Source organism: Coturnix japonica, chromosome 26 (assembly GCF_001577835.2).
Source record: "Coturnix japonica isolate 7356 chromosome 26, Coturnix japonica 2.1, whole genome shotgun sequence".
NCBI lineage: Eukaryota > Metazoa > Chordata > Aves > Galliformes > Phasianidae > Coturnix > Coturnix japonica.
This window is the reverse complement of record NC_029541.1, coordinates 219655-231485: the sequence shown is the minus strand read 5'-3', so window position 1 is coordinate 231485 and position 11831 is coordinate 219655. Positions and strand designations below refer to the sequence as shown.

General features: G+C 49.5%; 1 protein-coding gene and 1 pseudogene across 4 annotated transcripts in view; one reads left to right on the top strand and one right to left on the bottom strand.

Moving 5' to 3' along the window:
- LOC107324590 overlaps positions 1-11831 on the top strand; it is a 226993-nt pseudogene that overhangs the window by 82721 nt on the left and 132441 nt on the right.
- The window catches only part of LOC107324622 (olfactory receptor 14J1-like), a 148696-nt gene that overhangs the window by 54074 nt on the left and 82791 nt on the right, over positions 1-11831 (bottom strand). For 3 of the 4 annotated variants that reach the window (XM_032449304.1, XM_015884798.2, XM_015884802.2), the window contains exon 1: positions 9703-9891. The exons of the other annotated variant lie outside the window; for it this stretch is intronic. The gene's annotated coding sequence lies outside the window, so the exon portion shown is untranslated. Of the gene's footprint in view, positions 1-9702; positions 9892-11831 lie in introns of those variants that run through there. 4 annotated transcript variants of the gene reach the window in all.

The window sequence follows — 11831 nt, the reverse complement described above, 5'->3', positions numbered from 1 at the left end:
CCTGTTCAGAGTGCAGAAGATAATGACAAGTCCTGACCATTCTCAGAGACACTCCTCCTAATATGCTTTGAAATGTTTTCATTCTCCTATGACAATATTCATTTAGCAACACTAATTGAATTTAACTTCATTAAGTTCACCATTCTATAAGCAGAAGAAGCACATGGAGCTTTAACCTTCCTTTCATCTTCTAATCTTATCCCATTTCCCTGGACTTTTTCATCTGTTTCGTGTCTCATATCTTTACCCTCACTGCTGTTAAAATCCTCAGTCCCAACCTTTGTGCCCTTCACTTTCTGTTCAGGAAACATGCCTATTTGCAATATAAGTGCATTATTCTTGTCAACAAAATTGATAATTTCAACTAGTTCCACCCTTGGAAAGGTTCCTTTTCGTGAAAGGAGAGGCTGAAAACACTTCACGTGTGACAGTTCACATAACAAGCAATTGACTGAAGAAGAATTGGGAGTCTCAGAGCTGTGTTTATATTTGACAGACTCTTAGATTTCTGCTTCCAATCCTTTCCCCTTCCGTCCAAACAAGAAATAGAAAATTGCTACCTTGGCTCTCCTCTTGCAAAGTACCCTCAGAAACTTTCAGCTGTGCAGTGGAGCTGTGATCCCCTGCCCCAGGCAGCAGCTGTGGCAGCACAAGCCCTGCCGGGGGCTCCTTCCCCCCACACGTCTCCCCGCAGCGCCCTGGGCAGCTCCCCGGGCAGGCTGAGTGCTGAGCCTGGCAGGCGGCAGAGTCCCATACCCGGCACACAGCCCCTGGGGCACAGCAGGGACCCTGCTCTGCAGGACAGCCCTGGGAACCCGCCTGCAGCCCCGGCTGCACAGCCTGCAGCCGTGCTGGGACACGCAGCCCTCAGGGCTGTGCTCTGACACTGCAGCACGGAAGCCCTCAGCTGGAGCAGAAGGCTTTTAACACAGTAAAGAAACATGCAGTGCCTGCAGCCAGATCTGCTACGGGATGTCCCAGATTAAGTTAACCCTCTATGAAAAGCATCTGCATTGCCTACTGCAAGGGACTTACTGTATCATGGTCTTTGAGTAATGCTCTTTCATAGAGCTCGCAGCCCGCTTACACAGTACATATCTTGTAAGCTCTCTCCAGTTTCTCTCCTCTCCTTCTGTCACCTGCAGGCTGTGCTGTGCACAAGAGCTGCTCCTGGGCACAGCTGTCTCTCTGCAGCACCATCCACTTTTATGAGCTCCCTGTGTCCCAGGAGCGTGGCCCAGCTGAGCAGCAGCAGAGAATGTCAGTTTTATCCTTCCCACTCATCTCCCCTGAGATGTCCCTGGGTCCTCATGGCCATCAGCTCCTGAAAGACAACAGTATCATAACTGTTCTTTGAAATCTGCTCAATTATCCACCAGTCAATTTTTAACATGAGGTGAATCCTACTAGAGAGTGTTTGATGAAACAAAATGGGCATACAGGCAAGGACAGAGAGAGGTGGACTTCCCCTGTGCAGGGCAGTGATTTAACTGAGGCAGTGCAGGCGTCTCATCCCCAGATGGAAACCCTGGGGCTGAATTGGGATCAGTTTTTCAAAGAACCACAGGAGCTACAAGTTCACCTAGCTGAGTTCAGATGTGCACAAGGAGTTGTACAGAGCGGCTTTAATATCTTCTTTAAACAGAACTATAAACAAATAAACAGTAAATGTTTGCTGGATTCTTCCTATTTAAACTCTCTCCAGGTATCTCTCCATTTTGCTGAACAAGTTCTGATAACCTGAAATAGATAACAGGAAGGCACAAGGCACAAGATGCTCTTTAGGTTAGAATGGGTCCCAGGGCGCATTTGCTGCTGAGTCCATCAACCTCCAGTGCAGAGAGAAGTTTGCACAAAGTGCTCAACAAGACAAAGTCAGAAGTAACAGTGAAGTTTCTTGGAGTATTAATGGGCCCACTGAGGGCCATTACCAAGTAAGCTTCCCAAGGGACTAGTTAGAGCAGATAATTGGAAGCCATGACCATTGGCCTTCCTGGCTGCCTGGGCACACTGCTGACTCACGTTCAATTTGATGTTGTGCAGGACCCCCAATCCTTTTCAGTCAGACCTCTCTCCAGTGTCCCATATCCAGTCAGTGTGTATGTCCAGGGTTGCCCCTACCCAGGTGCACAATCAGGCACATTTTGTTTTGGTTATGCTTTATGCACTTGGTGCTAAGTGCTAATTGGTACCCACTTATCTGACTTGTCCACATCTCTCTGCAAGTCTTCTCCACCCTCAGTGGAGGCAACAGCACCTTCTCGTCTGGTCTCATCAGCAAACTTGCTGAGAACATCTTCTAGTCCTGCATGCAAGTCATCTGCATAAACATGGAAGAGAAGTGGCCCTACAATGGAGCCCTGGGGAACCCTGATAGTGACCGTCTACCAGGCTGATGGAACCCATTGACTATAATCCTTTGAGCCTGACCTATTGGCCAACTGCTCACCCACCACATTCTGTTTCTGTCTAGCCGTATGCAGTACATTCTGTACAGAAGGGTACTGTGAGAAATAGTCTCAAAGGCTCTACTGATAACTTCAACTATCTAACCTTGGTCAACCTCTCCCTCTGTTTCGTTCGATTTGTTAGCCTCAATTATATTATATTGTGTTATCTTGTATTTCGATATCATATTTAGTAAAATAAGTTTTTCCTCCTTAGATTGCCACTGTTTTTATCCCATTCCCCTTCTCCCCTCAATTTCCGGGCCACGGGGGGGGGGGGGGGGGGGGGGGGGGGGGGGGGGGGGGGGAGGCACGGGGTGGCTTCCCCTGTCACGGGCATAGGTAAATCTAAGTAACCCGTGACAACAGTGCACCTCACCTAGGAGGAATTTGCTTAATTTTCTTATCTCAATACTTGGAACAGCTACAGGACCTGTAGCAGGAGTGACTGCAGAGCTCATTATGAGGGGTGGAGTGACAGCAGGATCTGTCCCAGAGCTTGGAGCAACTGCAGGACGTGTAGCAAAACCTTGGAGCTGCTGCAGGGTCTGTGCCAAGAGTTGCAGAGGCTGCAGCACTGTCAGCAGATCCAGCTCTCTTCCCCTTGAGGATGCTGAAGACACACTTATGGGGCTGGGGATGCATTTGTGGGGCTGGGGACTCAGATATGGGTCTGTGTTCCCACTTATGGGGCTGGAGAGGCAGTTATGGGATTGGGGATGCAGGTATGGGGCTGGGGGTGCACTTATGGGGCTGGAGATGAACCTATGGGGCTGGGGAACCACTTATGGGTCACACTTATGGGGCTGGGGTCCCCATTGGCCCCTATGGGGTCACACTTATGGGGCTGGGGACACACTTATGGGGCTGGGGACATCTCAAAGTCTATAGTTGTGGGTTTGGGGTCACACTTATGGGGCTGGGGACCCACTTATGGGTCTGTGTTCCCACTTATGGGGCTGGGGTCCCCATTGGCCCCTATGGGGTCACACTTATGGGGCTGGGGACCCACTTATGGGGCTGGGGTCCCACTTATGGGGCTGGGGTCCCACTTATGGGGCTGGGGTCCCCATTGGCCCCTATGGGGTCACACTTATGGGTCACACTTATGGGGCTGGGGACCCACTTATGGGGCTGGGGACTCAGTTATGGGGATGGGGATGTAGTTATGGGTCACACTTATGGGGCTGAGCCTCACTTATGGGTCACACTTATGGGGCTGGGGAGGCACTTATGGGGCTGTGTTCCCACTTATGGGGCTGGGGACTCAGTTATGGGTAACACTTATGGGGCTGGGGACCCACTTATGGGGCTGGGGACCCACTTATGGGGCTGGGGATGCAGTTATGGGGCTGGGGACCCACTTATGGGGCTGGGGAACCACTTATGGAGCTGGGGACATCTCGAATTCTTTAGGGTCACACTTATTGGGCTGGGGAGGCACTTATGGGGCTGGGGAGGCATTTATGGAGCTGGGGTCTTCATTGGCCCCTATGGGGTCACATTTATGGGTCACACTTATGGGGATGCAGTTATGGGTCACACTTATGGGGCTGGGGTCCCCATTGGCTTCTATGAGGTCACACTGATGGGGTTGGGGACGCACTTATGGGGCTGGGGACCTCTCAAAGTCTATAGTTGTGGGTTTTGGGTCACACTTCTGGGGCTGTGGACCCACTTATAGATCTGTATTACCACTTATGGGGCTGGGGTCCCCATTGGCCCCTATGGGGTCATACTTATGGGGCTGGAGTCCCACTTATGGGGCTGGATTCACACTTAGGAACTCAGTTATGGGGTTTTGGGTCCCACTTATGGGTCTGGACACCCACTTATGGGGCTGGGGCCATCTCCAAGTCTATAGTTATGGTGTTTTGGGTCATACTTATGGGTCTGTGTTCCCACTTATGGGGCTGGGGTCCCCATTGGCCCCTATGGGGTCACACTTATGGGTCGCACTCACCTTGTTGCTTGCCGGCCTTCCCGTTGTCATTGGGGTGAATGAGGCCCCATATAAATGGGGTTTGTGGTCACACTTATGGGTCTGTGTTCACACTTATGGGTCTAGGGACCCACTTATGGGGTCTGGAGCCTCACTTATGGGTCTGGAGACCTCTCCAAATCTATAGTTATGGGGTTGGGGCCACACTTATGGGTCTGTGTTCACACTTATGGGGCTGGAGCCTCACTTACGGGTCACACTTATGGGTCTGGGGCCCACATTGGCCCCTATGGGGTCACACTTACGGGGCTAGAATCATAGTTATGGGGTTTTGGGTCACACTTATGCGGCTAGGGATGGACTTATGGGGCTGGGGTCCCCATTGGCTTCTATGAGGTCACACTGATGGGTCTGAATCCTTACCTTGTTGCTTGCCGGCCTTCCCGTTGTCATTGGCATGAATGAGGTCCATATAAATGGGGTTTGGGGTCACACTTATGGGGCTGTGTACCCACTTATGGGGTTTGGGGTCACACTTATGGGGCTGGAGACCCACTTATGGGGCTGGGGATGCAGTTATGGGTCACACTTATGGGTCTGGAGCCTCACTTATGGGTCTGGAGCCTCACTTATGGGGCTGGAGTCACACTTATGGGGCTGGGAACATCTCTAAGTCTATAGTTATGGGGCTGGGGACACAGTTATGGGTCTGTGTTCCCACTTATGGGGCTGGGGTCCCCACTGGCCTTTATGGGGTCACACTTATGGGGCTGGGGATGAAGTTATGGGGCTGGAGCCACACTTATGGGTCACATTTATGAGGCTGGGGTCCCCATTGGCCCCTATGGGTCACACTTATGGGTCTGGAGCCTCACTTATGGGTCTGGAGCCTCACTTATGGGGCTGGGGACATCTCCAAGTCTACAGTTATTGGGTTTGGGGACCCACTTATGGGTCTGTGTTCCCACTTATGGGTCACACTTATGGGGCTGGGGACACAGTTATCAGGCTGAAGATTCAGTTATGGGGTTTTGGGTCACACTTATGCGGCTAGGGATGGACTTATGGGTCCCACTTATGGGTCCGGTGACCCACTTATGGGTCTAGGGACCCACTTATGGGGCTGGGGTCACACTTATTGGGACCCCATTAGGGTTTATGGGGACCCCATCAGGGTTTAGGGAACGTCATTAGGGTTTGGGGTCACAGCTATGGGGCTGGAGCCATAAGTGGCTTATAAGTGGGACTTATGGGTCCCACTTATGGGGCTGTGTTCACACTTATGGGGCTTGGGGTCCCCATTGGCCCCTATATACCACTGATAACACTCTGATGTTTACAGCTGCTGCTAAGCAGTGTTGTACAGAGCCAAGGCCATGGTCAGTGGAGGGCACATGGAGCTGGGAGGGAACAGAGTGAGGACAGCTGACTGATAGTGGCCAAAGGGACGTTCTCTATCAGCTGACAGCAAGCAGAAATTGTATTGAAAGGGGTGGGAGTTCATCTCAGTCTCTTCACTGCCCAGGCCCAGCTGAGCTTCAGTCTGGTGGTGCTGAGCAAGTGCTTGTGCATCAGTTGTTACATACAATTCCATATCAACAGATATATAGTGATAACTATTACTCCTCTCCTTTTATCTCTCTTAGTAAATTGCTTTGTTATACTCACAAGTTGTACTTTTTTTTTCCCAGTTCTTTTCCCCATCCCATTAGGAATGGGGCAGTGCACAAAGCACTGTGTGCTGCTGAGTCACATGTTGGGTTCAACAACCACTGTCATTTCGGTGCCTGATGTGAGACTCCAAGGGTAGAGATAACAGCACAACTGTCCAGAGTGAGATAACTCAGGGCTTTGTGGGAGTTGGAAAAGTGCAGGCCATGATGCTAATTGTTTCCCTATTTGTGGAGCTTGTTGAGTCTTCTCATGAAGCTTCACTGCACAGCTCCTTACTTGGTGCTTGGATGCTGCATTAGGGTATTTATTTTGCTATGCTGTTTGACCTCAGTTTGTACCACGATAAAATGGCAGCTGACAAAGTGAAGTTTTGTGCACTTTCAGCTCTGTGGCTATTTTTGGGTTTTGGAAGTAATATTGTCCATATGATTAGGAATTACACAATTTACATTGTCGCCTCTGTGAGTCCGGGGGTGTACTGGATATTGTGTTGAGGGACATGGTTTAGTGGGAGCTATAGGTAATAGGTGAACGGTTGGACTGGATGATCTTTTAGGCCTTTTCCAACCTTGGTGATTCTAGAATTCTAGGATTGAGGTTAAACAATTATTCAGGAATATCAGTGAGAGATCTGTTTCAAGGTGAGAAGGCTCTGCATGGCAGGGGGTGTGGGATGGTCTGGGCAGCTGCCTGGAGCGGTGGGCACCCCCAGGCTTTGGAACTTCATCTCCGAGCAACTGCAGGATCCTGAGAAACTGGTAGAATATTGGAGACAGGTCTGCTGTGGCACTGGTAATCCTAAAAAGGCCCAAATGACTGCAGTGTGCCAGGGCCTGGCCCACACCTACTGAGCTGTGTTCAACACTATTCAGCATTCAAGTGGAGAGAAGCTGGATCTGCCAACAGTGCTGCAGCCTCTGGATCTGAATACACTGAGTCCTACAGGATACCGCAAGTTTTTGCTAGACATCCGTAGTTGCTCCAAGCTCTGGACAGATCTGCCTGCATTACTCCATCCCATCCTCTAGAGAGCTCTGCGGTCACTCCTGCTACGCATCTCGTAGCGTGAATTATTATGCTTATATAAGCAATGAAACACAATGCCTCCCAGGGGAGGTCACTGTGCCAGGAGGTAAGCCTGCGGTGGCTCCAACCCCTCCAATGAGCCCAGTGGCTGCTCCAACATAGTCACAGGTCCTGTGGTGGGGGTGCAGTCTGCAAGTGACTCTGAGGTCGCTTCAACTCCTGCAACAGCCAGAAAGTCAGTACAGCTCTGCAGTGAACCCTATGGCTGTTAAACCCTGCAACTAGTCTGGACTTGCAAAGCGTAAGATAGTTCTTTTGGTTGTCGGCACTCGNACTGCACAAACGAGAGGACTTGAGAGCACTTTGGTGGTGTAAAGAGATCAGAAATGAAACTAGCACGTTGAGCTGCTGTCTGTGGCTGTACCTCCCCAAATAGAGACAAGGTAGGATAAAAGAAAAGCTAAGTAAAAGTCTACTTTGAAACATTTTTTAGGTATCTTTTAATGTATTCGGGGAATCTGGATACATGTTTACATGAGCTCTTGGAGTGAAAAAAAGGAAATTAGTTTGGAAAGAGGTGTAATACAATTTTATTTATAAGTTCAATAATATTTTTTTTTTATGCACGTTGCTATATCTCACATAATCAAACAATCAAAGATGCATAAAACATAAAGAACCATCACTGGGAATCCTATGAGGAAGTTGTGCATTTTATGGAAGCTGGAATAGTGCTTATTGCAACACCTTCCTGAGAGCGTGCTTGATCTCCCTGTTCCTCATGCTGTAGATAATAGGGTTCAGTGTGAGGAACCTACTGGATTAAGAAGCTGCCATTGTGCAGATCAGGAGTGGGAGGAAATGCGTTTGGGGCTGTCAGGCTTGGCAAAAATGCCAAGTGCTGAAGCAAACAGCGAGGCCCAATGAATGAGGGAGCATGTGGAGAAGGCTTTGTCAGTCCTAGCTGAGGGCATCCTCAGCACAGCCATGAAGATGCTGCAACATAAGACCAACTATGAAAAAAGCAACAAAGCTAATCACACGAAAAAAGATATAACACAACTGAGATTTGATTCTTGTGATTAGCAGGAGAGCTTGAGATTGGGATTTAAGCGAAAAACTGGTGCAAGCATTGATTGGAGAGATGAAGTGAAATGTATTGACAGTGTCAGCAGGATAGAGAAACCCAGTGCCCCAGCAGATTGCGATGTGGGAACAAGCTCTGATGTCCATTAAGGTCGTGTGCAGGGGCTTGCACGATAGGAAAGTAAGCCGGTCATCAGAACCATAGATGGTGAGAAGGGAACCCTCACTCGATGAGATGAAGAAGACCGAAGAGAAAAGGAGCTGTGCAAACACCTGCGTGGAGAATGCCTGTGGTCCAGAGGGATTGGCTGGCTTTGGAGAGAGTGGATGAGATGCAGCCCGGTTGAGGAGGGGCAGGTTGAAGAGGAAAGTATATGGGGGTGTTGCAGGCGAGCGGTCACAGGCTTCGGCTGTGCTGATGAAAGCGATTGCCAGAGGCATCCAGGTAGATGCCATGAATGAGCCGAATTGCAGGACTGCAGGCTGTGTGTGTCTGCCAATTGGAGCAGAGAACTCGCGATGGAGTGCTGTTGGGCATCTGCTGTTGTGTGTGCTTGATCCTGCCAGAGTGGCAGAAGATAATGAAAGTCAGACATTCTCAGAGTCAGTCCCTCTGCTGGTACTATGAAATGTTTTTATTTCTTACAACAGTGTACTTTAGACATTATATAATGTAATTTCAATGATATTTCAGCGTTATTTTCTTTAATTGCCAGATATCCCATTATGGAATTCTAACCTTCTCTTCTTTCTCATCCCTTTCCCTGGAATTTCATCTGTTTCATTCCTATATCTTTACCCCAAGTGTCTAGAGCCATACCCCGGCTCTCTGTTGGCAATATCAGTTTCAGTTAGAGAATCTGCTTGTTTGTAGGATAAGTGAATTTGCATGCTACAGAAATGATGATAAGTCCACTTTCGAGAAAGGGGAGGCTGAAAGGAAATGTGGACTGTCATAAACAAGCAATTGATCGAGAAAAAATTTCAGAAGCTTTTATTCCTATTTAGATTCTGACTCCAAACGTCTTTGTCAGAACAGGAAATGAAACCCTGCTTGTCTCTCTTTTGCAAAGGCCGCTCCCAAAACATACTAATTGAGCAGTGGACATGTGATGCCCTGCCCCGGCAGCAGATGTGGCAGCAAGTTGCCGGGGGCCTTCCCCAACACAGCCGTTCCCGGAAGCACCCTGGGCCGCTCCCCGTGGCAGGCCCTAGTGCTGACGCGCTGGCAGGCGGCAGAAGTCCCATACGCCGGCACACAGCCCCTGGGGCATCAGCAGGGAACCTGCTCCTGCAGGACATGCCCTGGCACCCGCATGCAGCCGGCTGCACAGCCTGCAGCCGTGCTGGGACATCGCCAGCCCTCAAGGGCTGTGCTCTGACATGGCAGAACGAGCCCAGCATGGAGCGAAAGGCTTTTTCCACAGTAAAAAACATGCAGTACCTGCAGATGGATGTGCTATGGAATGACCAAGATTAAGTTAACCCTCTATGAAAAGCAGCTGCATGGTCTTCATTGAGACTTACCCTGTCATGGTCTGTGAGCAAACCTCCTGCAGTGAGCTCGAAGCCCTCTCACACCACACACATCCTGTAAGCTCTCTCCAGTTTCTCTCTTCTTTTTCTGTCACCTGCAGGCTGTGCTGTGCACAAGAGCTGCTCCTGGGCACAGCTGTCTCTCTGCAGCTCTGCCCACATTTATGAGCTCCCTGTGTCACAGGACAGGCAAGCAGCAGATTATGTCATTTTTATCTTTCCGACTTGTCTCCCCTGACATGTCCCTGGGTCCTCATGGCCAACAGCTCCTGAAAGACAACAGCATCATGACTGTGCTTTGAAATCCGCTCAATTAACCACCACATGTCCAGTGGTCAGTGACTGATTGGAGACATATAGCGAGTACTATCAGAGTTTGTTTGATGAAGCACGAAGGTCACACAGACAAGGAAGGCAAGGTTTGGACTTTCCCTGTGCAGGGCAGTGATCCAGCTGAGGCAGTGCAGGAGTCTCATCCCTTGACAGAAATCCTGGAGCTGAAATGGGATTCAGCTCCCTACACACCCACAGGAGCTGGGATTCCTCTGCTTCACTTCAGAAGTGCACAAGGAGTTGCCTGCATGTGAGCTCCTGCTCTGAGTCCTCGGTCCTTCAGCTGGGAGGCAGCTGCTTACACACAGACACTGGGTGATGCCCAAGGTGCCTGGGCTGCTCCTGATGTGTGCCAGTGCTTGTAAACTGTGTGGGAAGTCCCTGAGATAGACAGCTCCTTCCTGGGCATCAGCTGAGGGCCAGAGAGGGGATAGCACCGGCTGTCTGGTGAATTCACATGCAGCTGCAAGAGCGGCAGAGGGCCTTCAGGAACGCCATGCCCTTGGATTGTCCGTGTTGCTACGTCAAGTCCAAGACCCACTATCTGTCAAATGTCTGTGTGCCACCTTCTGCACACTGATACCATAGATGAGCTGCAGGCCTGAGTTCCTGTTTGGACCACAGGGACACAGTTAAATGGCTTCCACAACTTCATTGTAGCGTAAGGGGGATACAGAGTCTTTACAATGTTGGTAAAATTGTATGGTTGGATGAGTAGTCATGGAATGGCAACTGCCCTCTGTGAGAGTGCACTGAGCTCTGCCTGGGGATGGAAGAGCAGCCAGGTCAGAGCTAATGAAAATGGCCACAAGAGGAGACCATCAGTGTCTGTTCCTGGCTTATTGATCACGGAGCGCATGTGGAATGTGCCCTCTGCAGACATATGGGATACTCATGTTGTCAGGCCATTGTCCCCTTTGGGAGCCTTTTTCACTCCATTATCTGCTGCAGGGACAGCACAGCAGGGCATGTGCCATCCAGCAGATCCCTGGAGAGCACAGATGGCAGCTTCTTGACCAAGCAGTGGAGGAACCAAAGAGGAGAGGTGCTCTGCTGGATCTCATACTCTCTGGCAATGAAGGTCTGGTGGGAATTGTGAAGGTGAGAGGGGCATCAGGCCACGTGCAAAAGACAAATGGATCTAATTTTATTTATTTATTTGTTTGTTTGTTTGTTTGTTTGTTTATATTAATCTTGAGGCTGTAAGCTTAAAAGATGTTCATTAATGTCAATAAAACTGAGACAAGGCATTGAAGACAAAGATTGAAATCAATGAAAATGTTTTAACCCTTCTCAACATGGGAAATTCTCATGAGTCTTGTTCCATTTTATGTTGTAAATATGAATATTTGAGGTGATTTGATGTCTTAGCTACTATGTTTTCCAGAACTGTGTTTGCTGGACACAAATGCCTTCAGGTTCAGAGACACAGACAGCGGTGCCAGTGCCAATGCCCTGTGACTAAATCCTGGCGCCCGCCATTGCTCTTCCCTGCAGCCTATTTGATGTCCCTCATCCTCCAGATGTCTTCAGCTCTCCTAAATAAATGGCCGTGGTTAAGGGCATGTTTTCAGCAGGCCACTTAGACACATGCTCCTCCCACTGCCTGCCAGATTTCTCCATCCCTTGCTCTTTGTTCAGTCAGATACCTCCCAATTATCTGTCTGATTTCTGACTTTCAGGGGGATTACTGGAATTTGTTCCATCTCCCCAAAGTCTGATGGAATGTGTTGTCAACTCCTTCTTCGGGATTCGATCTATCCCTTCCTATCTTTTCTTTTTCTCTT